Genomic DNA, 6,288 nt, shown 5'->3' on the forward strand with positions numbered 1-6,288 from the left:
TCCCCCATGGGGTTGGGGGGGTGGGGGGGTTGAAAGGCAGCGCGCGGCAGTATTGGGGGCGGAGGGGGCCTCCGGTTTCTGGAGAGGGCCTGCACTTGTGCCAGTAGTGACTCTTACGTTATGATTCCAGTGCAGTGCTGGCCAGCTGTCTGGTTTCCATGGTGATAATTTGCACTAAGTTTCGTTCCATGCCTCACTCACTGAGTGTTTTGTGTTTCGTACGTTATAGAGACAGTAATAATTGAGAAAAAAAAAAAAAACAGAGACACGCACCAGTACTTCTAACTCGTTCCTATGGGTGTACTGAGAATACGGAAGGTATGGAGACGGGGGGGCGAGCGAAGCCGATTGTCGGGAGACGGTTCTGTTTCGTTATTTTGCGGTAAAGCAGTTTTTAGACTTTGTTTTTATATTCTTTAACTTGACGTCGTCGATAGCCGCCTGGAAGCCGTTGTCCTGTCGGTCTCACAGCATATGCAGGTTTTAACGAGTATGCAGGGATCTATGCTGCCTCGATCAAACAACAAGCAAAATGCTTAGGGGGAATGGTCATTTGGTTCGTTTCACCCTAACGACAGCTGCGTTTGAAAAGATACAGGTTAATCGTCCGGTGAGGATGGTAGATACCGGCAGTGTCGTAGGCCCAAGATGGAGTCTGGAGACTGAGGCCTTCTGAGTCTCCGATTTGAGAGCCCTGGTTGTTTTGGCACATTAGTCTGACGTTGGTGTGGAGTCGGACATCTCTCGGTCATCCAGAGTTGCTCTTGGATGTGGGTACCGAGGCTTCTGGAAATATCCACGGCCTGCTATCTATTCTTATGTGGATCAATGACCTATAAACGACTTACCTTGGTGAACTCATGTGAACTCAGGGAATTCTGAGTGTCCCACCACAAGCGTCAAAATTGATTCTTTTCCGCTTTATGTTTTGAGGTCTGTATTTATTCGTTGTTCAATGTCTCACCGGCATGTGGACAATCAGCCAATGCAACGCACGTAAGGGGAGTTCGGCCGAGTGCGGATTCGACGGACGGACGGACGGACGTTATCCCGGGAAGAGCGTCGATCCTTATCGGCGTTCGTCTTTCTCGGACGCCCTTAGCGTCTTACCTCGGCGCGTCGCGCACATTCGCTTTCCGTAACAGGGACTCAGAATTTATGACGGAGAGTTGCGGTCGTGGGTTGCGGCCAACATCTCACAGGGGAAACGTAGTTGATTGTATTTATGATACCTAGACTAAGGGTAGGAAAGGAGATGAAGTCTAATGCCTACAATGATCAAATGTAATGTCATATTTTTAGTTTTTTATCATTAATAGACCACTTGCCATAATGGCACAAAGCAAAGAAAATACCTTATGTAAAATTAATTCTAAGAATTCCAAGATCTGAGACACTTTGTGTAATTCTGTTTCCAGTTTAGCCTTACTCTCGCTCTCTGGACTGCAGCATATTTTCTGGATGGTTTACTTGTGTTTTTGTTAATAATTGCCTCAATTTACTGTGTAATTGCTTCAAAAGAGTGTATGTATATTCAATAAACACTGAACTGGTTCATGTTTTAGTAAATTGCTCTGTTTAAAGGGTTTGGTTTTACTTGAATAAGTCACTCTATTGCTGCGGCTACTGTGTGTGTGTGTGTGTGTGCAGGCGTGAAATGAGGCTGAGGTTTGGGTTCGATTGAGTCGGCGCTCATGTTGTGCTGCCAGGGAGAGCGGCTGCTGCTCTTCCGGGACGGGGGGCGCTGGAGAGTTTGACTGGGGCCGCATCTTGAGGAACTGCAAAGGCCAGCTGTCACCACCCCGAACCTGTATCACTGAAATCCTCACGAGCAAATACTGCCTCGTTATTGTAGAAGGCTCATATACATACAGTTAAAGCATGGTACTATGGTAACGTCTATAATTATTTTGACTTTTTGAAATACTTTTAAAGCATGTGGACGTTTTATGTTTCACAGTTTTTTTATTTTTTTAATTCCGATACATAAAATTAGCTCTCCACTTTCCATGATCACTTATCCTGTACGGAGTTGCAGTGACAATAGATGAACTAACATCTCCATTGTCGTAAGAAATGGCTGCAGATACTTAAAACATTGTAGCAAAACACCATCAAAAGATTTCGCATGAGACCTGTATCGTCCATGTCTATTAGAAACTAAAATAACATTTGATTTTCTAGCAGTGCAGTCTTGACACTAATAGGATCTCTCACTTTGTGTATATAAATGGGTCGGGATGTGTGTAAATCACGTCGGTAAATGACAGCATGCCCCCAGGAGAGCACCTGGGACAGGCTGTAATTAAACACTGCTGAAAGATTCACAGGAGTCTGGACAAGCAACGGTTAAAGAACGACAACAGACAACCGCAAGTCCCAGGAAGGACAGGGCTGTCAAAGCCTTAGGAAGAGACCCACCCTCACTGCAAAATAGGCCTACTTAAATAAGAACAAACATGCTTATCTTCTAAGCAAAGAAAATTATGTTATATTACCCTTAATTACACTTTAATCATTTGAATTACTTTTTTTCATTCAATATTTTGTTCTGTCCAAGCTAACTTTTGTGATTTTTAATTTATGTTGTAAAAGCATCTCTGGGACATGACACTGACCAGCAGACCAACATGACACTGACCAGCAGACCAGCATGATGGATGGATGGATGGATGGATGGACTGATTCGTCTTCCCAACACATTCCAAATGAGATGCTGTTCTAAAAATGAACAGTAAAGCCTGCGCAGTGAATTGAATAGATCGCATTTGCATTCACTCAAAAGTGCTGCAGAAATAATTTTCGTTAAGCTAAACCGCCTTGGAGTCGCATCGTGAAGAACTGGGTCCTGGAAGATGGCAATAGCAGATGGCAGTATTAACTCAGTGGGCTTATTTTTGGGCTTATTTTAAATCTGTAGGATTTCTTAAAACCACCTGTCACGGTGCCTGTGCATTTCGCTACTTTTCCGAACCCCCCCCCCCCCCTCCATGGCAGACGCTGTGATACTTGGGCACTGTAAGAGAAAGTCTTTCTCTTTTTCATTCCGTGCAGTGAAGAACCATCCTTTATTAAAAAAATAGACATTTTTTTCCCCTTGGGATGTGGAAGGTTCATACTCAAGGAAGTGAAGTGTTTCTGTATCCTTCAGCAAGTTAGGGTTACCTGAAATGATTTTGTACATTTATCGGACAACTGAGTAACGTACAGCTTAATAAACTTCCCTTATCATTCGATCATCTTCCACACCCACTTGTCCTAAATCTGTCACATATCTACAGCATTTAAATTTATGCAAAAATATATTCTTTACTGTTTTCAGTTTGGCTGTACTACTTATGTTATACTCATCTCATAAAACGACACAAAAGCTTAAACAATGGGAATATATTGCTGCAAAATACAATAAAAGTATGAAGGAATCTCCTAGTATTGAGAATAATGTCACGTGGTACATGTTCAATCAGGCTGGAATGAATAAATCCCTTGTGTTGTGTTATACACGCCCGCACTGGTCCGGCAAGAATGACCACCGCTCTGAAATATGGCGGTATTGCAGCGCCCTCTAGTGTTCAACGAGACAGCCCCTACATGACACCCAAAAGCTACATGCTTCATACTTTTAAATGTTTCGGCTGATTTAATAAGATGTTATTCCTTTTTTAGTGCTTGTATTTTTGTATGAACATTTACAGTTCTTTATTTACAGAGCGGCAAGTAAAAGAAAGCACAAACCGGTCGTATGTTTTATTCTCTAGTTTGTGTGTGTGTGTGTGTGTGTGTGTGTGTGTATCTGCGGTGATGTTTATAAACAAATAATAATGTTACATATATCATACTTTTGACGATAAAATAAAGTAGCTATAGAGCAACAGTTGAATAAAGTTCTGTAATCTCAAAAAAATGGGAAGTGTTTCCATGGTTTTGGCCATAAGGGGTTAAGGTCGTTATGTTGAGATTTGAGTTTTCTCCATGGAAATGAAAGGAGATATAATCACAAACCTGAGTGTGTGTGTGTATATATTTATATATATATATTTACACACATACACACATATAGTGACTCTTAGTCATATATTTATATATGTAAGTATATTATGGTTTTGCTTTTTTTAGTAGGTTACCTACTAGAATGTGGCTTATCTGCCGGTTTCACACTCGGGCGTGCTAAGCTACGATTTACTGCGCCGCATTCCGAGCCAGATCCTGCGGGAGCGCTCGCCGGAGGCGCCGGAGCTCCGGTGCTGGCACCCGGCGGTGATACTGTGGATGTCACCACAGTGGAGCCCGCAGATGGCTCGGGACAGATCCCTGCCAGCAAAGAGCGCTACTGGATCTAGAGGAGAGTCTTTCCCTGTACTATTCACGCTGGAGATACTTGGTTACTGGACTGTAAATTTAAATCCAGCAAAATAACATTATTCTGTTTGGATTTTTTTTCTTTTTTGTAAACCTTTGCCAACTTTATAAGAAAAGTGGAAAATACGGGCGTATACTCGGATAAAGTCGGGGGATTTCAGTACACGGGACTTACACGGGTTTGAAGCGCAGGGCCTTCAGCTAAAATTGTTTGATGCAATTTTAAGCCTGGAGTTTTTTTTACGGGATTGTCCCGTAATGGAAGAAAAAGAAAAAAAAAACCTAGGAGGCACGGGGGAGGGGACAGGTTACACCCCCGATGGGTGCAACTCACATCACAGGAAATCACATTACGAGTAAGATAGGAACATCACTCCACCTAGACTGGACACCTTCAGGGTAAGAAAGTGTCAGAATGTCTTGAAAACAATCAGAGACTAAGACACTTAAAAATATCATAATACATACATAGTATTGTACTTTAAGGCACCATTAAAAAGGTGTATCCATATGGTGTGGAATGCTGCATTTTAAGAACATTTTTTGCTAGTATTCACCATACATCTAACCCTAAACCATTATAAAAATCCTCCTTTAACCCCAATGCCTTATGAATTATATTCATTCTTAGTTGAACTTTCCTGTTGAGCAAGTCGGTGTTTATCTCACTTCAGCGTTTTAGTGAAGTCCCTCTTTTTTCTCGCTTTTGTTTCATCCACCCTGCGCTTTAGACACGTCTCACTGTCATGAAAAGCTACCCTTTGAAGCGTCCTCTGCTATTAAAACCGCAGACTATGCTATGTTGTTTTTTTGCCGCTACAGGCTGAATTTTGTGGGCTGAAGATGTTTGGGTCACGCAGGACACTAGACATAGGAGACCGGAAAGTACTTCCCGCCAATACTTGTGCAAAGGTGCCGGCTTTTGTGGCCGGGCCGCACCTCCGAGCAAACAGTGTCCTTTAGAACCGTGCCCTGTATACATATTCGGCTTGTCCAGCCAACAGTGAGGACACTGGGATGTTTGCCATGCCGGTGAGTTTTGTTTGGAGCTATAGTGCTAAGTGCTGTTGTGAACAGGCCTTGGTTTGCATTGCTTCACACTGGAAATGCAAAAATTTCCAAGTTACGTGGGAAGCAGGCAGTGCAACAGACGGCAAAAGGCGGAATGCATTCCTCCGCAGCACAGGCGTACCCAGGACATATCAAACCCTTTCACAGTAGCAGGACAAACACTTACTTGATATTCCTCTGAAGTTGTAGAGCTTCGTCTGGTTCAATACACAGCAGTGGGTGTAAATTGTTGCCTGTGTGAGTATAAGGTTTCCACGTACCCATCTTCTGGCAGCTTACACAGTACAGGGTCAGCATGAGTCGGAAGACCTGGGTGCGAGGCGGGGGACACCCTGGATTGGTCAGGTGACCTTTACTGCTTGTCTTTGGACTGAAAACGGAAGTTGGAGGGGCTGGAAAAAGCAGACGGAGATCATGCAAGCAATTACATGTCAATGGGCGCAGTGAGTGGCTTGGTGGCCGAGCACTGTGACCTCTGATCAGAAGGTTGCTGGTTCAAATCCCACCATTTAAGAATGGTTTCAGAGCGTTAGAGCGGACAGGAAGCTGAAAGCCACAGCTTGTCTCCATGAGCTCCTTCCCACCAAGATGCTGCCGTAACAACTCATGTCAGCAGCCAGGCGAGCCCTCCTCAGTCGGGGGAAGGGCCGGGTCATTATCGGGCCGAGATGGCATGGTGGGGTGGTGCTGTTACCTCGCACCTCTAGGATATGGGTTCAAGTCTCCACCATGGCTCCTTGTGTGTGGAGTCTGCATGTTCTCCCTGTGTTATCCTGGGGTTTCCTCTGGGTACTCCAGTCTCCCCTCCTGCCCCCCCCCACCCCACAGACCAAAAACATACAGAGTTGCCAAATTGTC

The sequence above is a fragment of the Paramormyrops kingsleyae genome, chromosome 25 (assembly GCF_048594095.1).
Source record: "Paramormyrops kingsleyae isolate MSU_618 chromosome 25, PKINGS_0.4, whole genome shotgun sequence".
Classification (NCBI taxonomy): Eukaryota; Metazoa; Chordata; class Actinopteri; order Osteoglossiformes; family Mormyridae; genus Paramormyrops; species Paramormyrops kingsleyae.